This window comes from Protopterus annectens, chromosome 3.part0 (genome assembly GCF_019279795.1).
Source record: "Protopterus annectens isolate FY-2018-M chromosome 3.part0, PAN1.0, whole genome shotgun sequence".
Taxonomy (NCBI): Eukaryota; Metazoa; Chordata; order Ceratodontiformes; family Protopteridae; genus Protopterus; species Protopterus annectens.
In genome coordinates, this window is record NC_056731.1 from 1,137,371,846 (window position 1) to 1,137,396,124 (window position 24,279).

The 24,279-nt window shown below is 41.7% G+C and overlaps 1 protein-coding gene across 1 annotated transcript in view; it reads right to left on the reverse strand.

Annotated features, from left to right (window-relative positions):
• The window catches only part of RBBP8 (RB binding protein 8, endonuclease), a 2,682,217-nt gene that overhangs the window by 2,248,162 nt on the left and 409,776 nt on the right, over positions 1–24,279 (reverse strand). Inside the window, exon 2 of the mRNA XM_044065365.1 lies at positions 4,825–4,899. The gene's annotated coding sequence lies outside the window, so the exon portion shown is untranslated. The remainder of the gene's footprint in view (positions 1–4,824; positions 4,900–24,279) is intronic.

Sequence of the window (24,279 nt, forward strand, 5' to 3'; positions counted from 1 at the left end):
CTCTGGCCGGGTCACAGAGAGTCCCTTGTTTAGGTGACATTCCTGAGCCCACCACAAAAATTCCTTTTGAATGCAAGGTATTATTTGAATGACAGTGTCCAAATCCTGGCAGTGCTGTGTCCATACATTTTTGAGATACCATTGCAGCTTCCTCATATGCAGTTTGGCATTGGGAAGCACCAGAATACAAGATGCCATGAACCCTAAGGCTTGAAGGACTGTCCTTGCAGTCAGCCCGGACTGAAGAGATAGTTGATGGAAGTAACTGGAAAGATTCTTTTGTTTGTCCGGGGTTAAAAGGCCATCTGGGCTGCTGTATTCAGTCTCACACCCAGAAAGCACATGTCTTGAGAGGGTACTAGACTGGACTTTATTTCGTTCACAGAATACCCTAGGCATCTTAGCACTGCTATCACATATTCCAAATGCTGTAGAAGGTCTTCCTTTTCTTGAGCCAGAATCAGGCAGTCGTCCAAGTAAGGATAGATTTGAATTCCTTTTAGCCTGAAGTAAGCTATCACTGGAGCCAGAACCTTTGTGAATACTCTTCGGGCAGTAGATAAGCCAAAGGGCAATGCATAGAACTGATAATGAGAATTTCCAGCTCGAAAACGCAGATACTTCCTGCAACTTAGTCTTATAGGCACATGAAGGTAAGCTTCCTTGAGATCTAAAGTTACCATCCAGTGATCTTTGCCCAGCAGAGGTAAAAGCTGTTGTAACGTCAACATTTTGAACTTGGGAATGTCCAGATAAGTGTTGAGGATAGATAAATCCAAAATTGGTCTCCACGTGTTCCCCTTCTTCGGTACTAGGAACAGGCGAGAATAAAATCCTAGGCCCCTTTCTGGCACAGGAACTGGCTGAATGGCCCCTATTTGGAGCAACAGAGAAATTTGCTTGTGAGCCTCTGTTCTTTGTAGAGGAGGAATGTCTGGCATGCCTTTGAAAGGAGGCAAGGTATGGAAATAAAACCTGTAACCGTGGTGAATGATATCCAGAACCCATCTGTCTTGGGTAATTAAATCCCAATTTTCTTTGAAAAGAGACAGCCTTCCTCCCAAAGGTGCTGCCAGGCGAGAATGTACTGGCAGCTGAAAAGGCAGGTCATTGGGGCTGTTCTGAAAGGACTGACCCCTGCCCTCACCAGAAGTCTGAGCAGGTGAACTCCTGTTCTAGGCCTAAAAGAACCTTGAGCTCTGCCCCTACCACGTCTAGACCTACCCCTAGACTGGGAATCATAAGCAGGATATGTCCATCCCTTAGTAGGCCAATTTCTACTAAACTTGGAGGCTGCACCTGCAAAAATCCTTAACAGTTTGCATAGACTTAGCCTTGTCCTCCATTTTCTTTAAAACTGCTTCCACAGGCGAACCAAACAACACATCAGACTGTAAAGGAGCATCCAAAATCCTTGTCTTAACATGCTCAGCTAAATTTTGATCCCTCAACCAGGCGTGCCTACGAAGAACAGAACCAGTGGCAGCCACCCTCGAGGAGGCCTGCACAGCATCAAAACCACACTGCAAGGAATGCTTACCCACCTGTTCAGACACATGAACTAAATCCTGCAACTCTTTACACTCAATACCTTCAGCCAGAGCATCCACCTTAGACTTCAATTGTGAAAGGAGATAATTCTGATATTTTAACATATGAAACTGACAATTCAACGCCCTCATGGCTAAAGTGGAAGAAGTATACACTTTCTTTCCCCATCTATCCAAAGCCCTTGCCTCTTTATCAGGAGGAACAGGATTTTTAACAACAGAAGCCTTCACACCTTTAGGCCCCTGAGAGACAGTTTCGGGTCTGCCCTAGGACTCTTAAAAGATACTTATGGGCTTCAGGCACCCTATAGTACCTATCCGGTTTAACTGGGGCAGGAGGCAAAGAATCAGGATTCAGGGAAGCCTCTGCAAAACATCTTCTACCACATTCAGAACAGGAGGTATAGCTAAAGGCCTATGCTGGGGTAAAACAAGAATTCCCTAAGCCTCTTCCTGGAATCAGAGAAATCTTGACCTTCCCATTTAAAATGCTCCCTCATGGAATGCAGAATCTCTGAAAATGAAAAATCCTCAGGAGGCGAAGCTGAAGGAGTAGAATCATCCACATCAGAATCAGAATAAGGAGGATACTCCTGCAAGTCTTCAACCGAAGACTCAGAAGCCTCGAACATTGCTCAAAACTCTCAAACTCAGGTTCCACCCTAGGCCTCTTATCAGGAGGGCATAGAACCTCTAATCATAGTAATCAAATCCTCTGCCATTTTAGCATATGCTTCTTAGGCAAAGACCCTGAAACACTCGGAGAAACCCCACTGAAGCTAAACTAGGCCTGCCTCTTAAGGAAGCCTTGGAAACAGAAGGGAGGCCCTAACCACCTTAGGAAGAGAGGGAAGAACAGCCACCTGAGAAGCCCCTTCAGCCTGGCCTACTTCCTGAGAGGACACATCCTGTAACAGTAAAGTTTCTCCCTGAGACTCCAAAGAAACTCCTGGCAGAACCTCCGGCTCCACTGAGCCTTCTAAAGAACCGTCGTCCGGGACTGTCGGTTCTTCCACTCTAGGCTTCGCTGCTTTGTCCTTGCGCTTTTTGGGCGAAGCGGGCGTCGGAGCATCCGACGGCATTTTATAATTACAACGCTTCCCAAACACTAACCTGGCACAGTCTAACCTTCTCTTAATAGTGCGTTTGTTAAATCTAGCACAAGAGCGGCATCCAACAACGTCGTGCTCAGGCCCTAAACAAGGTATACACAAAGTATGGTAATCCCTATGAGGTATCTGTTTCCCACAAGAAATACAGTTATTAACTTTTTCTGACATCCGGTTAAATACTGAGGCAAGAAAAAACCAAAATATTCCCCAACGGGGTACTTAGCCAACTTTGATTCGGTCTGAAACTCTGACTTCAGAAACTTTCAGAACGCCAACCTGCACTCGCAAAACTGCTTCTGCATCGGACCATGCGGCAAAAAAGACTGAGGATATGGCGTCGGTCATGCGCATTAGTACCCTGACGTACTGACGTCAGTCTAATGCGCCTTGACCGACGTCAGCCATATACTTTGGTATTCGGGCCGACTGGACAGCGGACTACCCCAATAGTTAGGACTGCAGCAATGTGGAATGAAGAACATCAAGCTAAAGTGAAGAAGAAGACAATGAGTCTGTGCAATTGTACTGCTGATATGATGATAAACAACAATTCTGGAAGAAGAAGCCCGAACACAGGAAAACACAATTACATTCATCCTAAGCCTTAAGGAGCTCTGGTGGTAAACAGAGATAAAGTCCAGATATGATCCAGGTGACTTGAGTCAAGTCAGTGGCTAAGGCACCTGAATGAGCTAACAGGGGTATAAACATCCTGGGATAAAGGATGGAAACAGCAGTGTAAAGCCTCAATCCCTTGAAAAAGAGCAGTGATGCAAATGTGGGGCTTGGGGGTAGGTGCTAGACTGACCAAGCTACCACTTGGCAGTAATCTTCAAGGCAGTTGAATGAAAGTATATACTTGAGTAAGGAAGATATTGCAGCCTTCAGTAGCAATGCAGATTGCACATCCCCCAGCCACAGGTGGGGTTAAGCCATTACAAACATGCTCACTGCTGGACTAAAGCTGAGGGCAAAAGCACCCTTATGGCTACCTGAATTACTCCCTCTTCCAGATAGTGCTGATTCCGGGGAGAATTGTTGGAAAAGGGAACAACTACATTATACTCCACTGGGGAGGACTTGTTGATAAGCAGGTATGGAAGCAAATACCATACAGAAAAGAGCAAGAAAAAAGCTCATCTTAATTTTCAAAGGAAAGCAATGAAACACAACAAGTGTACATTATTTCCAATGGTGCAATTATAAGTCAGCTGCTCATACAGCAGTTTTTTATTAATTATTCATGGTGTGAAAAAAAAAACTAAATGAACATCAACAGAAATACTTAAAATCAATTAACTGAGCATTTCAGTGACAGACTATCCTGCAATAACGCCTGCTGTGATGTTTGTGACAAAACTGCAAACCTCCAGTAACTCTCTGTCCCAACATAATACTGCATTACATCCAAATTACCACACTCTTTCATATTTCCTAAACTTATAGATCTGACAACTACACAATACAACAGCGCCTTAACTGTTCATGAAAGCAAGACTGATAAAGCTGCATCACAACAAAGCATGCTACTTTAAAACAAATACCTAAAGAAGGAAAAAAAAAGAAATTGCCATCTCCAACATTCACTAAGTAGTAGCCTTCTCTGTGGTGCAGAATAATGGAAGAGATGTTTTTTTTTTTTTTTTTTTTTTTTTTTTTTTTTAATTAACAGAAATGGAGTAGCCATTCTTAGATTGCACATCCTCTGGGGAAAGGCAGGGTATGTTATCTTCTGAGCATTTAACCAACTACAAGGTTCTTTGTTGGAGACTGGTTGTCCTAGTAAGGGCATTAACTTCTCATGAAGGTAGGACTGCCTGATGGAGTAGTCACCTGCATAAATGCATGATATCCTTTGCATTAATTCATCTGCATACCAGCTACTATTATGGTTGCCAAGACACACAAGGGGAAGATAGGCTCATACAATAAAATGCCAGTCTGCCCAGGACACCAGCCCATCAGTGCCCATCTCTTGCTTCCCATAATCCCAGATGTTACAGAAGTCCAAGGCAAGGAATGAAAGGGACTGTGAGGTAGGCTGGTATTCTAGCAAGTAGGCCCAAACACAGTTAAAAAAAAAAAAAAGAAATACATTATTTCATCAATGAAGAGCACAGAAAGGAGTTACTAGTAAACATGAACCAAAATTGAAAACTTACTTTTATGCAGTCTCATCCATGCTGCAAAACTTCTTAACTGTAGACCATGCATGACTTCTGGATATGCTGCAGCATCTGGGGAAAACAGAAGTACTGAAGACTTAAAAGAAATACAGCTACTTTGCAAACTGACAATCCTATTTCAAAACACTGCAGAAAATTAAAACACACACATACACAGACAAAAATGAACATAAGAAAGTTATTTACTTACCATAACCTTAGTCTTTCATGATCCATTTCTGTCCACTTCAACAACAGGTCTGGTAGCCACAGACAGCAGTTGCTTGGCACTTTTGAGATGGTCCCAGACTCAGAACCCCTCCTATCACTCCAATAATGCATCATATGTCCCTTTCTTTCAAGGTCAAACTTGCTCTAGGGCAGCCAGTTGGTTAACACTAACTATATACACACCTAAGAAGCCATTACCTGGATCTTTCCACTTGTAACAATTTACAATAGGATGGGGGATGGTGTATGGGTATGTTAACGTAGACAAACATGGATCATGAAGATCAAACATTATAGGAAGTACATAACTTTTAATTCTGACATGATCCAGTCTGTCTTAACAACAGAACAGATTTCTTCTATCATTTCCTAGGGTAGCCTCATGATAGAATACAGCAGAGGATGGTATCCCAATCATCAACCTGAACCATGAGTCTACATTCAGCTTGTAGGACCTGTGCATTTAGGGTGGCAACAGTTCTACAAACCTCCACATCATCGTTTTTTTTTGTCAAAATGCTAGCATTTCTGAACTGAAAGTTCTGTGTACTCCTCTGGTTGTGAGGAAAAAGTTTACGAAGTGGAGAATACCAACCTCATCAAGTATCTTCCCTTCTTGCACAATCTTATGCAGTTTTCTTCATTTTTGAACCAAGATCTGAGCACCTTCATATAGCAGTGCTATCAGAAGACAATTTTGTCTGTAAAGTTGCAGTGCCTAAGCCATGCATGGCAACATAACAGTGATCTGTGACCCAGCTGCATGAGCCACTTCATTGAATGCATCATGCAAAAGTCACATGGAAATTGTAGAAACAATAGTAATTGCTGCCACCCAAGGTTCAAAGTTTCATGTTAGATCTCCATATAGCATCCTTTTCAAAGTCACGCTGCAACTGAGTTATGTGTTCAAGAAATTCAGGATGAAATGTAAAAAGCCCCTGATGCATAAAACACACTTCCCAAACTGGTCTATCACTCAAATACCCTTGCTATATAGATGAACTGCTGAGCTCTCTTCTGAGGTCTCCTTCTTTAGAACAGCTGGTTGTACACTGGTGTCAGTTAAGGAAGCCTTACTCTAACTCCCAGAATCCTTGGAGGGATGAAGGATCATGTTTACTCTCCAAGGGATGGTGTTAACACATCAGATTCTCGCCAAGTTCTTTCCATGACAAGAGGGACCACCCAAGACCTAGAAGGGGAGAAACAAAATTCTTCCTGCAGTAACTGTTCCTCCAAGGTGATGGGTTCATCTGGTCATAACCTGTCCTTGAGCATTAGTTCAGTGCTTTCCCCAAACACTCCACTTCATCAAATTCAGTATTTCGGATGGGGACACTATAAGGGAGTCCAGAGGACTCCTTTTACAGCTCTTCTTCCAGGGCAAACTGGGAGAAACCTTATCCAAATAGGAGGGAAAGGAATATGAACTCAATATTACCATCCTGTCTCTGTGATGGCTGTCTAACTACCCCTCTGGGACATACATGACAGGACCAAGACTTCAGATTCAGGAACACCCTGGGAGACACCATGACAGTGCACACTCCACTGGTAGATCTGCCACTTGAAGATGCTTCTGTACTGTCTCTAAATTCTCAGTGATCCATTTAAAAATCCTAGTGCTGAAAAAACCTGCAAACCAGATAAGGTCAAAGCCAACAAAGGTGATGCTGACTTGGTCTTACCAATTCTTGACAATATTGTTGACATCAACCCTGGGAATGGCTTCAGTGCTGAAGGCTGGAAAATCAATGTTGCCACTGACAACGAGGATGTCAGTGTTAAGATGGGCATCAGCGTACTGGTGTTAAAGGATGGGACCCTAGTGACCAGTGACAACATGAAACTCAGTACTGATGTCAAAATCGAAACTGAAAGGTCCACATCAGTGCCAGAACAAGAGTCCGTAGTTCAGTAATTAGCTTCAAAGCACCCAGTGCAGAAACAGTGGCCAGGGAAGCAGCAAGTAAGAACAGGGGATGGTCTAGTCTCTCCCACCCTTGAAACTGAGGAGAAAGACGGGATGCCCATGAAAATCTGTGACTTAGCAAGGCCCCCCTATCATTGTCTTTCAATCCACACTCAAAGCTGCAGAGGGAACTAGGGAGCCAGCTTGGTCGTGTAGAGGGATAAAGCCCTGAATATGACGCAAGTGCAATTAGATGGTTGGACGTCTGATGGCATTGGCAAGAAGAATAGACATACCGATCCTGGGGAGAAGGGTCATGCAGAAGTCTCTCAGCTGGGCACTGGTAAAGGTGAGAGTTCAGTAAATGAAGCTGGACTGGTCAGGGAGGGAGAATAAAGAATGCATGATCTCCCTATTCACGGAGGGGGGGGGGGAGATACATTAAAACTACTCCCCATTGCTTGCCAAGTCTAATGATATTGTCAGCACATACGGTAGAGGCATAGCACATAAAAAATACACTCCTAAGATTCATGTATTTGCAAATGTCATAGGCTGCATCCAGGTGTCCCATCCTTAGGCACAGTACACATAAGGAATGGGTGTCCTAAGGGGGACTCTTACACCCACACCCTGTACATTTTTTAAAACCTGAGGCCTTATCTTTATCCATAACATCAAAAAGTCAGAAAATAACCAGTATACCACAACCAAGTTAAATGCATCTCAGGAAATTGCTTTATAAGTAATACAGTTTATATCAATACATTTTCTGTAACCTAAAACAAGTCTTAAAAAACCGCAATACAAGATAATGCACTTACCTATCAGGAAAAAAAACAATAACTAAGAAAACACATTAATTCATTATTTACGTTAACTTTATTACATCACATCAATACACAGCTGGCAATCATAACATAAAATATATATAATTACAGTAAACCTTGAAAATGTTGGTGTAATGACAGGATTTAATCTCACCTTGTCAGAGCACTTTGGATTCACTCGAGACTAAACTTTGCTGGGTGAGATAGATGGTGGGAATAAAGTCAGTCATAACACTCATGTCTGCTATGGATTTCTGCTTAATTGTGACGTTATGAATAGTCAGGATTATTGGAATATTGTAGCATACTTTTTAGAAACTATATTGAAATTGAGTCATGCACGTACAAAATTACAGATCTTTACTAGTGCAATAAGATAAGAACAAGAAGTAATAAATTATATGCAAAAGTTATTAAATTCTGGCATTACAAGTAAACTACATTCTGCTAAATACAAGTGAGCCGAGTACAAAAGTGGTAAATAATAATATAGTGCGCTAAGACCAAAGAGAAGAGCAAGAAGAGTACTGCAATACTGAAAGGTAAAAGGTAATCACACGGAGGGTTAAGGAGAGTAGGTAAAGCTGACTACTGAGCGCAGAGGACACAGAGGGAAGAAAGATTCAAGTGGGAATAGCATGAAGGAAGACATCTATAATTCATTAATCAAATGGAAGACAGGAAAGTGAAGAAAAAGAATGGGGGGTAATAAATGGTGAGAAGCAATGATGCTAACAACTTACAGAAATGTTAGCTGGTTCAAGACAGACACAGTGAAAGTTTGGAATATTCAAAGAGTGATGGAAAGAGAAACTTCAAAGTTAGATAAGTGGAGAAATGAGTTTTATTTTATCAAATAATGACTCAGAATAATGTAAAATGTGCTTCTTTCAAGAGTACCTTTAGCAGTGAATTTGGTCTTTGAGTAAAAATATAAAGCAAAAAGAGAGCATGCAATTATACTTCTGCCTAAACAGAAATTTCTGCAGAGACTGAAACTACAGCAAGTACTTCTGAAAAAAAAAAAAAAGATAGGCTAATGAAGCTGGATATTCAGGACCTCAAGAAAGAAAGAAGTAGCTACTTAGAAGTTCTTTTAAAGTAAAATATTGGCGGTTCTACTGAACCATTATAGGCAGGTTAATATTTAAAAAATGGCCAACAAGCTAGAAAATCGAGGCATTTAGCTAGAACAAAATGTATGTACTTAACCATAACAATAGATCTATGTTGTTTGTTTTTTTGCCTGGTTCAACATAAAGGATGCCAGATCCGACCAGACCTAATCTCAGCACCGAATCTGAAGCTTCCACATTTCCAGGACTCTGACTCATCCCCTAAAGATTATTCCCTGAACTCTACTCTAATACCCCAGAATGAGTTTGCCCTGCATAAAAGTATTCAAACCTATTTATGAAAAAATAGTAGAGACCTTAAATCCAAAACTGAAAGGGACCAGAGGAAAAAAGGCCAAGATTATGTAAAAGTGCTGGTCACAGACAGGGTATGGTGTGGCAACCACTCCGTCATCCTGAAGATGTCTAAAAATATATCAATTTAGTAAGGGGGCTGGAGGGAAGGGAGGTTGAACCGGATGAAAAAAGTACAGTTTTGTACCTACCATAAATGTAGATGTTCGAAGATCCACATTGCTGCAGTCCTTACATATGGGCAGTCCGCTGTTCTCGGTCGGCCCAAATATCAAAGTATTAGGCTGACGTCGGTCAAGGCGCTTAAGACTGACATCAGGGCGTCAGGGTACAAATGCGCATGACCGACGTCATATCCTCAGTCTTTTCTTGCCCCAGATGTCAGAAGACCCTAAAAAGAAAGGTCAAAACCAAAAGACAGCAAAAACAACCAACCACCCTTGCACTAATCATATGTACAATATATACAATATCCACAATATTCACAACCCAAACCACACAACCGCCTCTAACTACAGAGGGGAAGGAGGGAGGGTAAATTGGACTGCAGCAATGTGGATCTTCGAACATCTACATTTATGGTAGGTACAAAACTGTACTATGTTCTTCATCTCACATTGCTGCAGTCCTTACATATGGGTAGAATCCCAAAGCAGAGGTAAGGGAGGATGGCAAAACTATAAAGCATTAGGAGCTGCCAAAATGCCCTGTAAAATTGCAGTGGCAAAACCAGCCCTAGATTTAGAGTAAAGTGGAAGGTGGTAATGCTTAGAGAAAGTATGCACTGAACTCCAAGTAGCTGCCTCCAAAATATCTTTAGTTGCCACCCCTTAAAAAGCTGTAGAAGTGGCAGTAGCCCTAGTGGAATGAAGCCTAATCCCAGCTGGAATCTCCTTACCATGATGGGAATAACAGAAAGCAATACAAAACCCAATCCACTTAGAAATAGTTTGTTTTGACACAGGCTTGCCCTGAGAACCCAAAGCAAATGAAACAAATAACTGCTGAGACTGCCTGAACCCTTTAGTTCTGCTCAAATAATATCGCAACTGCCTGTGTATATCCAAAGTGTGCAAAATCTTTTCCCCTTTATTTTGGGGGTTTGCATAAAAAGTAGGCAAATGAATAGTTTGGTTTAAAGCCACACTAGAAACCACTTTAGGCATAAAGGAAGGATTAGTACGCAAAGATACCCTATCCTTATGGAAAATTAAGAACGGCTCAACCGCCATAAGGGCCTGTAATTCAGAAACCCTTCTCGCAGAGGTAATGGCCAACAAAAAAGCAGTCTTCCATGATAAATATTTCAACTCGGCAGTAGCTGCAGGCTCAAAAGGTTGTAGAGTGAGTTTCTCCAACACAAAATTGAGATCCCAAGCAGGAGTAGGAGCTCTACGTGGGGGTCTTATATTCTTTGCCCCTCTAAGGAATTGCTTAAACAAAGGATGAGAAAACAAAGGTGGGTCACAGTCATAGTGAGCAGAAATTGCTGCAGCATGAACCTTAATAGAAGAGAAGGACAAACCTTTGTCCAGTAACTCATTAAGATATTGAAGAGCCACAGTTAAATTAGGCTTAGAAACATCAAATTCCTTTGCTGTACTCCAAAATAAAAATCTCTTCCATTTATCTGCGTACACTTTCCTTGTACTAGGCCTTCTGGCCTCCAAAATAACATTCAAAACTTGCTGTGGAAGCTGAGACCCTCCAGGGTTTAAAACAGAATATGCCAGGCTGTTAGATGTAGAGAGTGAAGTTTGACATTGAGTAAATGGCTGTTCTCCTGAGACAGCAGGTGTGGAATCGAAGGCAAAGGCCATGGAGGCTCCCGTACCAGACTTCTCAGTAATGGGTACCAGTGCTGTCGAGGCCAATCTGGAGCTATTAAAATCATCTTTGGCTTGTCCTGTCTGACCTTCAGGAGTACCTTTGGGAGGAGAGGCAGAGGTGGAAAGGCATACACATGAAGATTGCTCCAATTGAATGAAAGAGCATCCACTTTCCAAGCTGTGGGATGAAACCTTTTTGTGCAAAACTTTGGCAGCTGGTAGTTTAGTGGAGAAGCAAACAGATCTATGTCTGGAGTTCCCCAAAACACTGTCAATTTCTGAAATACATGAGGATCCAATTTCCACTCGTGGGGATCCATAATTTGTCTGCTCAACACATCTGCTAAGGAGTTCTGTGCTCCCGGCAGAAACCTTGCCTGAAGATTCAGCTGTAAACTCTCCCACAAAATCATTGCTTGTCTGCATAGAGGATAAGAATGCGTTCCCCCTTGCTTGTTGATGTACCACATGACAGTTGTGTTGTCTGTTAGAACCAACACCTGCCCTGGAAGAAGTAAATCCTTGAAAGCTATTAATGCAAATTGGACTGCTAACATCTCCTTCAAGTTGATATGTAGATGTTGAAGTCTGGCAGGCCACGTGTCTTGTACCCACTTTCCATTTAGATGAGCTCCCCAAGCTTTGTCTGAGGCATCTGTCGTTAGAATCTGACTCGCCTCTGGTCGGGTCACAGAGAGTCCCTTGTTTAGGTGACATTCCTGAGCCCACCACAAAAACTCCTTTTGAATGCAAGGTATTATCTGAATGACAGTGTCCATATCTTGGCAGTGCTGTGTCCATACATTTGAGATACCATTGTAGCTTCCTCATATGCAGTTTGGCATTGGGAAGCACCAGAATACAAGATGCCATGAACCCCAAGGCTTGAAGGACTGTCCTTGCAGTCAGCCAGGACTGATGAGACAATTGATGGAAGTAAAGAGAGAGATTCTTTTGTTTGTCCGGGGTCAAAAAGGCCATCTGGGATGCTGTATTCAGTCTCACACCCAGAAAGCACATGTCCTGAGAGGGTACTAGACTGGACTTTATTTCGTTCACAGAATACCCCAGGCATCTTAGCACTGCTATCACATACTGTAAATGATGAAGAAGTTCGTCCTTTTCTTGGGCCAGAATCAGGCAATCGTCCAAATAAGGATAGATCTGTATTCCTCTTAGCCTGAAGAAAGCTATCACTGGAGCCAGAACTTTCGTGAACACTCTGGGCACAGTAGATAAGCCAAAGGGCAATGCAGAGAACTGATAATGAGAAGTCCCAGCCCGAAAACGCAGATACTTCCTGCAACTGAGCCTGATAGGAACATGAAGGTAAGCCTCCTTGAGATCCAGAGTCACCATCCAGTGATCTTTGCCCAGCAGAGGTAAAAGCTGTTGTAACGTCAACATTTTGAACTTGGGAATGTCCAGATATGTGTTGAGGATAGATAAATCCAAAATTGGTCTCCACGTGTTCCCCTTCTTTGGTACTAGGAACAGGCGAGAATAAAATCCTAGGCCCACTTCTGGTAGAGGGACCGGTTGTATGGCCCCTATTTGAAGTAGCAGAGAAATTTGTTTGTGAGCCTCTAGTCTTTGCTGAGGAGGAACGTCTGGCATGCCTTTGAAAGGAGGCAAGGTATGGAAATAAAACTTGTAACCTTGGTGTATGATATCCAATACCCATCTGTCTTGAGTAATCAAACTCCAATTTTCCTTGAAGAGTGCCAACCTTCCTCCCAAAGGTGCTGCCAGGCAATAAGGATCTGGCAGCTGAAAAGGTAGGTCATTGGGCCTGTTTACGGAAGGACTGGCCCCTGCCCTCACCCGAAGACTGTGCAGGTGAACTCCCCGTTCTAGGTCTGAAGGAACTCTGAGCTCTGCCCCTACCACGTCTAGATCTACCCCTAGACTGAGAATCATAAGAAGGATACGTCCACCCCTTAGCAGGCCAATTCCTACTAAACTGGAGGCTGAACTTGCAAAAATCTTTAACAGCCTGCATAGACTTAGCCTTGTCTTCCATTTTCTTCAAGACTGACTCCACAGGTGAACCAAACAACACATCAGACTGTAAAGGAGCATCCAAAATCCTTGTCTTAACATGGTCAGATAAATTCTGATCCCTCAGCCAGGCGTGCCTGCGAAGAACTGAACCAGTGGCAGCCACCCTAGACGAGGCCTGTACAGCATCAAAACCACATTGTAAAGAATGCTTACCCACCTGTTCAGAGACATGCACCAAATCTTGTAATTCTTTACACTCAATGCCTTCCGCCAGAGCATCTACCTTAGACTTCAATTGAGAAAGAAGATAGTTTTGATATTTCAACATGTGAAACTGGCAATTCAAAGCCCTCATAGCTAAGGTGGAAGAAGTATAGACTTTCTTTCCCCATCTATCCAAAGCTCTGGCCTCTTTATCTGGAGGAACCGGATTTTTACAACAGAGGCCTTGACACCCTTAGGTCCCTGACTAACAGTTTCTGGGTCCGCCTAGGACTCTTATAAAGATATTTATGAGCCTCAGGCACCCTGTAATACCTATCCGGTTTAACAGGAGCAGGAGGCAAAGAATCAGGATTAAGTGAAGCCTCTGCAAACACATCTTCCACAACATCCAGAACAGGGGTATAGCCAAAGGCCTATGCTGGGGTAAAAGCAAAATTCCCTAAGCCTTTTCCTGGAATCAGAGAAGTCCTGACCTTCCCACTTAAAATGTTCCCTCATGGAATGAAGAGTCTCTGAAAAGAAAAATCCTCTGGAGGAGAAGCAGAAGGAGTCGAATCATCTGCATCAGAATCAGAATAAGGAGAGTACTCCTGCAAGTCTTCAGCCAAGACTCAGAAACATCCGAAGCCTGCTCAAAACTCCCCAACTCTGGCTCCACCCTAGGCCTCTTATCAGGAGGGGGCAAAGAACCTCTAATCAAAGTAATTAAATCTTCTGCCATTTTAAGCATGTGCTTCTTGGGCACAGATCCTGTTGAACTAGGAGTGACACCAACAGAAGCTAAACCTGGCCTGCCTCTGGGAGAAGCCTTGGAAACAGAAGGAGAGGGCCTAACCACCCTAGGAATGGAGGGGAGTACAGTAACCTGAGAAGCCCCTTCAGCCTGACCTGCCTCCTGAGAGGCCACATCCTGCAATATCAAAGTCTCCCCCTGGGACTCCAGAGAAGCCTCGGTGAACCACCGGTTCCACTGACGCCTCTAAAGAACCGGCGTCCGCACGGACGACTCTTCTTGCCTGGGCTTAGCTGCTTTGTCTTTGCGCTTCTTGAAGAAGCGGGCGTCGGAGAATCCGACGGCATATTATAATTGCACCGCTTCGAAGACCAACCTGGCACTATCTAACCTTCGCTTAATAGTGCGCTTATTGAACCTAGCACAAAAGCGACACCCAACAACGTCGTGCTCAGGCCCCAAACAAGGAATACACAAAGTATGATAATCCCTATGCGGTATCTGCTTCCCACAAGAAATACAGTTATTCACTTTTTCTGACATCCGGTAAACCACTGAGGCAAGAAAAAACTAAAATATTACCCAACGGGGTACTTAGCCAACTTTGACTCGGTCTGAAACTCCGAATTCGAAAAATTTCAGAACGCCGAATGGCACTTGCAATGCTGCTTCTGCATCGGACCATGCGGCAAAAAAGACTGAGGATATGACGTCGGTCATGCGCATTTGTACCCTGATGCCCTGATGTCAGTCTTAAGCGCCTTGACCGACGTCAGCCTAATACTTTGATATTCGGGCCGACCGAGGACAGCGGACTACCCATATGTAAGGACTGCAGCAATGTGAGATGAAGAACATCTTAGATCTGTTGTTATGGTAAGTAAATAACTTTCGTACTCAACGCTGTCTATTTTCGTCTGACTCAACATATGGGACAGATTCCCAAGCTTTCTTTCTGGGTGGTATCAAGGAAGGACATTCCTAAGAATGGTGGAGCCAAAAGAGGAACGAGATCTGGATTGTACATCCAGTTTATAGTCAGTAACAAAGTTGTGGAAAAAGTTGCTGCTGCAAAGATATCATTAATGGGTAGCCTCTTAGAAAAAGCTGTTGGGGTAGCTACTGCCTTAGTTGAATGGGCCTTCGGTTTGGACTGTAAATTTAAACTCAAGTTAGGACAGACAAAAGAAATACAGTTTGACAGCCATCTGGACAGTGTATCTTTCATGACAGCTCTGCCAGGTTTAGCTTTTCAGTAGGCAATAAAAAGGTGATCAGATTTTCTGAATTGTTTCATCCTATGAAGACAGAACCTGAGTTGACGGTGGGCATCTAGTACGTTAAGTATGTATTCCCCTTAGCTTGAGAACTTGGGAAAGAAAACTGAAAAATCTATGGATTGGTTTAAGCAATTTATAGATACCACATTTGGAGGAAAGATACATTAGTCCAGAGAGAAACCCTATTGTTTTGGAAAAACAAAAGGAGGTTTACATGAGAGTGCCTGAAGTTCTGAAATCCATCTGGCAGAAGTGATTGCGACTAAGAAAACTGTTTTCCACAGTGTGGTTTTGTGGAGGGGAAGCAAACATTTGACAAGATTAACAGAACACTGATGATCCAGAGGGAAGCAGAATAGAAGAAAATACTACTGTTGTTGATGGGTCTTTATGAAGAGAAAGCATTTGACAGAGTCAGCTGGGAGTTTACGAGCAGAGCAATGGAAGCATTTGCATTCCCTCATAAAATTATAAGGTTGATTAGGAGAATATATGAGCGATCAGAGGAGACAATTAAAGTAGGTGGGGGTCCTCTCTGATAATCTCTGCTTGAGAAGAGGAACCAGGCAGGGGAGTCTTCTCTCCCCTATGTTATCTGCATTATATTTAGAACCACTGGCAAAGGAAACAAAGGACTCAGAAACTCAAGTATATAATTGGTAAGGCAGTCAAGAAAAGCTGGCTCTATTTGCAGATGACATTATTTTATACCTGACAAAACCAGAAAGGGACATTACAGCGCTGTGGAATATATTGAGACATGTTTCAAACCTTTTTGGAATACAACATTAATAAAGCTAAAACAAAAGAAATAGCGGTAAATTATGTACCCAAATATGAACTGGTTCAGCAATATCCATACTTATGGGGGCATGATAAAATGAAGTAATATATGGATTAAAATGATACTGGTGTGGTAACTAGGGATATTTGGAAAGAGACTAAGCAAAATATAATACAAAAACTGAGAAAATGGAAGCTCTGTTATATGAACATCGATAGCAAGATACAAGCAGTTAAAATGTTTTTAGTCTTATACACTAGTCAGGCATATTTTTATCAACCAAAGGAGAAGTTGTGCATAGCAATTAATAAAGAAGTGAAGGATTTTATCTAGGAGGGGAAGACAGCAAGAGTCAAGTGGAATAAGCTTTTTCTTCCAATAGAACAGGGCGGATTGGGATTATCCAAGTTGAAGGGGTATTTCAGAGCAACACAGTTAAGGTTCCTGTACATAGCACAAGCAGAAAACTATAATTCAAAGTAGAAAGACATGATGATGAGACAGGGCAAAAGCTCAAGTAACAAGTAGAGACTGGGGTTTGGATGCAGACCTTTAAGTAGAACAATAATCATACAGAATATTATATTCATAAAGCAGCAGAAGGTATTCTAAGAACTAAGCCAACATGGGAATGGAGAAAGGAGATTCTGCTGACAGGAATGACTGTAATTAGGGATACAGACAATAGGCAAGAGGAGGCTGGAATATACTGCAGAAAACTGGCAAAAGAACCAAAGTATTGGGAGCAAATAACTAAACTAATAAGGGAAAGGTAACAGAATGGGAAGACACCAAGAACTTATTTGGACTGCAGATTAGAGATTAACTTCCCTATCAAGGATTGATATCAGCGTATAGGTGAAGAGAAATAAATAGCGGGTTTCTAAACAAAAAAACAGCATTGGTAGAGTTTTTAACAGAATCTAAAACAGAAGTTACCGTTAAGAAAGGAATGATTAGTAGAGCATATAAAATATTGCATGATAACTATAATAATCTATTTTAAAGGAGGTTAAGAAGGATTGGGAAAACAGATTGGATAAGCAATTCACAAAGAAACAAAGGGGGATATATGTATATCTCCCAAATATGCAAAAAAAATCTAGAAGATTTAGGATCTTTGGCTGGAAATGTTTACATAGGTATTTTTATACCCCAAGCAGACTCCTAAGAAGTTTTTCTCAGGTAGACAGCAAATGTTGGAGGTGTGGTGGGGATGAAAGAGGTAACTGAGAACATATTTTCTGGGACTGTAATGACTTGGCAGACTTTAAAGATTCCCTGCAGTCTGTTCCGTCAGAGATGCTGGGTAAGCAAATTGAAGTTAACTAGGGAAATCATTTTTCTGAGCTATGATACAGAATCAGAATTGCCTAGAAATAGTAAGACCTTGCTGAGTCTAATTATGATGGCTGCTAAAAAGTAATTGCTAGAAAGTGGAAATCAACGTCTAAACCAACTTTACTAGAAGTATTGAAGATAGTAACATACATAAAATAACTGGAAATGGGATCTTTAAAAAAGGGTAGGAGCAAATTACTTAAGAAAAAATGGAAGCTGTGGTATCTACACATGCATAGGAGGAACGAGGTCTAAAATAAAAAGGATATGAACGCGCTATGTAATGGCTGACTGACAATATCTGGATATATTAAAGGTGATGTATAATGTTTGCAGCTACAGTTGTGTCGGCACGGTTTGTAATGTGTAAAGTATGTAACTAAGATTCCGTCGCTATGGTTTACTTTCATTTCTATAAATGCAAGAGTGCCTATGTCATACATGATAATTTAATGAAGATGTTTCTTGTTTAACAAAAAGAAAGAAAATAGTTTTCGAGCTCAAACATCTGATATCTACAGTGGCAGCAGGTTCAAAGGGGTGTTGAGTTAGAGCTTGGAGCATAATCATAATATCCCATGGAGGGACACAACAAAAAGCTTGTACTGGCTATGTTATATTAATGTCTATTAATGCTTATTTTAAAATACCATTAACTTAAAAGTTTTGCAACAATTTCAGATATTTTTGCTATTTAGAGGAGAAGAACAGTTTGATTCTGTCAGAGTTCATTAGCGCTTTGCAAACAGATAGTAAATGTTTCTTGTAATCATTTAACCTTTAAAGGAATCTAGGTACTTTGTACTTGTATGGAATATCTGAGATAAGTCTGCTGAAAGAAAAACAGATAAACCATGTCAAGACTGAAGCATGACAAGGTTTTAAGGTGTCATATCATATGCATACCGTGTTATCTGTTTACTCCTTTCAGCCTTGGAAATGTGTATTTGTGTTTTAATCTAAAGTTGAGAAAGCTTTGAACTTTGTATTAACCAAACTATTTTTTTTTTTTTACATCAAAAGAGTTGCATCTGAGCATACAGCTGAATCTCTCTATTTTGAGATATTCCAGTGTCATAATACTTTATAATAAATAATGTTTGCATCCAGAATCTTTGACAGTCTGTGTTTTGAATTAAATAGCTGCATGATATTAGCTGCTAACAAGTGTTCCTTCTCAGCTGATGCCATGACTCCCAGCTCTAGCCAATGTTTGTTTGATTTGCTTCACATCACTGGAGGCTGTGGCAGGGATCTCTTCAACAAACACTGGGTATCCATTTCAGTAAAAGTGAGTTAACTTACATTTTGACTTTTGAGTTCCTGTAGGAATTCAGTGATGTCAATGCATCCTTGGACTGCATGCACATTATTTATTGCGGTAAATGCATTCTATGTTTAGGTTTATGTTCACAGCTGTGATGATTTTCTTATAGCACATGCTACATGCATTAACCAGGAGGGGCCCAGTACTTAGACTGAATTGGGTTTCAGTCATAAATCATTGCAGGGAGGGGCCCAGCAAGTACTGGATGTACACATCTGACAGTTTGCATGAATTTGTATGCATGACTGTACCTGCTCTGTAGGATTAAAAAGAGAGAGAGAGAAAAGAGGGGGGTTAACTAACAGCACAGTGTACTGCATTGTATATTATAGGTAACTCAGGCAGTAAGATTATTGAACCATCCTGTTGGTTCACAAGCCCATTATATGCATCATATATATGGGCCAAACTCGTCAGTACATAGCATATTGGCACACACTAACTAAACCAAACTTAGACTTAATGGTTTCCTGACAATGGCAATTTTGATAAAAACTAAAATACTATATTTACAAAATTAGTACAACATTCAAACTGATCAGTGGAATAGCTATAATGGTTGGTATATTGAAACTTTTAAATGACAAAGAATCCACTGTAAAGGGGTTAAAATATACAAATGGCAAACTGTTACAACAGGTGAGAAAAACTGAAAAAAACAGTTAAAGCATGTAATACCATACCAACTGCTCCTATATATCTATGTATCCAGCCATTTCAAACAACCATGCTGCAGTGGGGGGGTGACAAAATGACCAACTTCTCTTCTTCCCACATCATAAAACTGACCGGGTTCACCATTCATTCCAACAAGAAAAAGGTCAGTCTGTTACCCCACAAAAGGTGCATCTATACATGTCACTCCTTCTGCACCTGCACATTTAACATCAGCTTTACCTCAACCTGAACCTTCTAGCACTGTCTACCCCAAAACAGTATTGAGATGACATCCGATAAATTCTATCTGTTGTGTTGGAAGCAGGTGACACTTTTGAAAATTCACTGTTATACCTAGATCCAGTAAACACGGGAGGAGAAGGTCCAGATGATGTAGCAGAAGGTGCTTGGATGTAGCAGTTAGGAGCCAATAGTCTAGGTAGCGGAAGACTTGGATGCCGAGAAGGCATAAGTGTGCTGCTACCACTGCCATTATCTTGGTGAACACCCTGGGGGCTGTGGTGAGACCAAATGGCAGGGCTCTGAACTGGAACGGATTGGCTCCCAGCTAGAAATGGAGAAATCTCCTGAACTGCTTTTCTACTTTCACATTAGAGTAAGTGTCCTGGAAATCTTTTGAGCACATCTAATCATCCTTCTCCAGACAAAGCACTATGGACTGAATTGTGACCATCTGGGATTTTGCCGGTTTTACAAGCTGGCTGAGATGACCAATATCCAAAATTGGTCTGAGGTCCCAGGTTTTCTTTGGAATTAAAAAGAACCTTGAGTAGCCTCCAGATCCTAATTGATCTTTGAGGACTGGTTGGATGACTCTTTTTTTCTATCAGCTTGGAAATTTCCACTGTTTCTGGTTCCCACTGACTGGATGGAACATTGGGAATAACTTTCTTCTTTATGGGAGGACAACAAAAAGGAATGGAATAGTCTCTGGAAATTATATTTTTCACCCACGTCTCTTGTTATATCCTGCCAGGCTTGGGGTGAAGAGATAAGTGTCCCCAACCGCCTCCAGAGTACAGCACTCAGGCAACCCTTCAGGGACATTGACAGGGTGTCTCAGTTAAGGGACAATGGAAACACTGATTATGTGGTCCACCACTGCCTCTAGGGCAACGTCCATTGGGATTCCCTCCACCTCTGCCACATGGATGTCTATCACCAGGAGAATCATGGTCAGATCTCTGTGACTTACAAAACAACATCTTTTTCCCAGCTCTCTGACTCCTGGAGTAGGATCTTTGAGGCATGAAAAAACAAATCCCTACTGCAGAGAGAATCTTACCATCCTGCTGGCTCTTGGTCAATGTGTCTTTCACCTTGGGCCCAAAAAGTGTGGAGCTGTCATAATAGGTGTTGATAAAGAAAGTCTTGAAGACTTCTGCAAACTCACAAGATGTATCCAGGCATGCTTCTGTAAGACCTGTGCCTGCCGCTTTGGCTGAGTCATTTGCTGTGAAATGAGGTGCATGTCTACATTAGAGATTAACTGCACAGTTGATAGCTGAGAGTCCATAGTCTTTTGGACATCCACAGGCAAAACTCCAGAAAGAGACCTCAAAATTTCTTTCATCAAGTCCCTCTGAAATCTGATGACATGCACAAGATAGTTCATAACCAGAGTGCAAAGGTCAGTGACAAATATGTCCATTTTCCAAACCTGTTGAATGCCCTAGACTCGCTGTTAGAGGAATGGACAGAAGACCTCTCTTCAGACAGTTCCTTTCCTGTGGTTGCTGTTACAACCATAGCATCCACTGTAAATCCTTTACACCAATGCTTCCTGCCTTTTGCAGTATCAAACTCTTGTCTGGTTTCTTGAGAATGGGTCCTCTACAACGGGGTCCTTCCAAGCCCACTGTGCCATAAGGTTGACTTGTGGATCAACGGGTGGTTCCACCCAGGATGATGTCCAGCCGGAACTGAAGGCTTCCAAAAAAATACAGATTCATCTGGTGAGGGATCTTCAGTGGACTATCCCCCACTCTGTTTCATGACTTCAAGAATTTCACCAAAGGTGACATCTTCCGAGGGAGACACTACTAAACCCTTGCCTTCATCCAAATCTATATCCTCAGTGAAAGACTCTGGGGAGAAGTCTATAAGCCTTCACTTGCTCCTCTTTTTTTTTTAAATGATTCTGTTGGTGGGACAGACGGGTGAGAATCAGACTGGGAGCTGAAGTAGTAAGTCATTTCAAAAGCCTGTGGTGCTGACAGTCCCTGTCAGGCAGGAAGAAAAGAAGATGACATCACAGAATCTAGTTGGGGCTTGGGTAAAACTGAACTCAGAGAAAGCATCCTTCTTTGGGTAAACTGAAAACCCTTTCAACAATCTCAAGTGCCAAAGCTGCAGCCAAAACTGAGGATCTCCCTGGCTCCAAAGAAGAGAGAGAAATTTTGACTCTGACCTGTCCCAGCCCCAAACCTGATCACAGACACATGATGCCTAGTGCTGAAGCACCCAAGGGAAGAAATGTCTCCAAGAACCTCGAGGTTGAATCATCCCCCTGAAAGTAGGCACTGATGCAACAGCCATGAGTCCCTTTCCAATCCAAGGGTATCTAAGTCAACAGGGATAGGGAAGCTGTTGGTCCCAAAGCTGATTAGCTGTCCACACTGACAGAGGTGCTTCAGGATGAGGTGGATCCAAAACTGATGGAGACAAAGGATGGACTGCAACAGGTGAAAGAAGTAAAGCAGCAGAGTGGCCAATGGTCAGTACATTCCCTGGGGATGGTACGGACAGAACCCCTACGTTGCTAGTAGGAAACTGCACAAGCGTCAGCATCATACTCTTTTAAGTTCTGAGATGATTGGGTATATGACCATTGAAGAAGACCTGTTCAATCTCTTTTGTTTTAAAACTGGAGTGAGTAATGTTGGGCTTACCGACTCTGGTGAAAACTGGGGCAAAGAAGAGGATGTAAGAGACTGAGATGTTGTTGGTTCTGACCTCTTAAGTCAGTTTAGATAATGATGCAACTGGTATAGAAGGATCCAAAGAATATTTACTGGTAGAAGGTGAAGCTTTATCCTTTTCGTTTTCTTTCTCTTTTTGTTTACTTTTCTCTTTTTCTTTGTTTGAGACCTTTTCAGAAGATCTAGCCCCATCCTGTTCCTTGGCAGAGGAGACAGAAGAAAAGACCCAGAAGACAAAGTCCCTGTCTGTGGAGGGAGGAGATGCTTCACCGCCAATTTATCATGACAAACTTGCAAAGCTTTCACACAAAAGGAAGTATAGGAGGTACATTCTGTGTCCATATGGGCAGCACCCAGAGAATAAACACAAACTGTGAAGATCTTAAAGGTGCAACTTATGCCCATACTCAGAGCATTTTTTAAAAGCATGAGACTCGGACATTATTTCTCAAAAGTAAAAGGCCTATCTTAACTACACAAAGAACACAGCAATTATTACCAAAAAAAATGCCTTAATGTTATGCCTAAAAGCACTGCAAAAACTATTCACAAATTTTAACCTACTATTAAAGACTTATAAGACTAAAAGATTATGTACTAATAACAAATCCTAACAAGTAGAAAATTATCTACTATAAAACCTCTATACGAACACCAGCTTCCATCCTAGAAGAAATCCAACTAACAAAATTGTCAAACTAGAGAGACAGCAGCTCTCTCTTGGTAGAGATGGAGTAAGAGGAAAAGTTTTACAACTTTCTAGCAAGGAATTTCAGCTTAAAAAAAGCAAAGGATACAAGAGCCCTCAAAAACACACCTGAAGTCTTCAGACAGCAAATAAGATCTGAGGTATTAGATTTGAGTTCAGGGAATTATGGGTAGGGGAGTCAGAGCCCTTGATCCGACATCCTATATACTGAACCAGACAAAATAGGCAACACTGGATCCTCAATATTACCACAATTTTGGGCTCCTAGAAGAAGAAGAAAATTATCAAATAACAATGAATCAGTGGTAAGTCTACTGACTGAGGAATTACCTCTTCACTTGTTTATTTGTGTCTTCCGGCTTTTCCCAGTTAGGGGTCGCCATAGTGGAACTCCGGTCCGCTAAAGATTGGCAGTAGATTTTTACGTGCTGGCTTGCCGGGCCTAATGCACAACCTTCAACGAAGGAACGCCCATTCACGCATGTCGACACACAGAAGACACTCTAACTGAGAATCGAACGGACAACGTCTGACTGTGAGGCGACAACGCTACCGCAGCACCACCACCACCACTATGTACCTAAATATAAGACTGAGGTGCATACTTGTCCTATGTAATTATCTATTTGCTTGTCACTCCCTAAATACTTGTAGATAATATCTCATTATTCTTTTTGATTAATTTTCTGGATATTACAATTTCTAATGTAGAACATTTTAACTTAAATTTCAAAAATTTCAATGTATTTCCTAAATATTGAACATAGTCCAACAGACTTATTTAATTTCCTTTCCAGACAAAAAAAAAGTCATCAACAAAATGTTTATAAAATAGGCAATATTTTTTCATGACCGAAGGGCGGTGGTCATGAAGTAAATGAAAATAGAAGCAACAAAAACACTGGTGGTTCTATGTACAAGTTAGATGACGTAAGTGTAATGTTCCTCTATCTATTGTTGATTCAAATTTAAACTACAGTGCTCATGATAAGCAAGTTCCGCCTCGCTCTAACTCAAATGATGTTATTCAACAACCAAGTTCTGCAAAGCCTGAGGGAGCAGGTGCAGTGTCTAACCTGGTTCAAGAAGACATTTTTTTCCTATGCTGTAGGTGTGGTGAAATTAAATCTACTACAGAGAGTAGAGACGAAAAGACGAGATCCCTCACGAGGAAGAGGAACAGACAGAAGAGGAGAAACCGACACAAGATCAAAA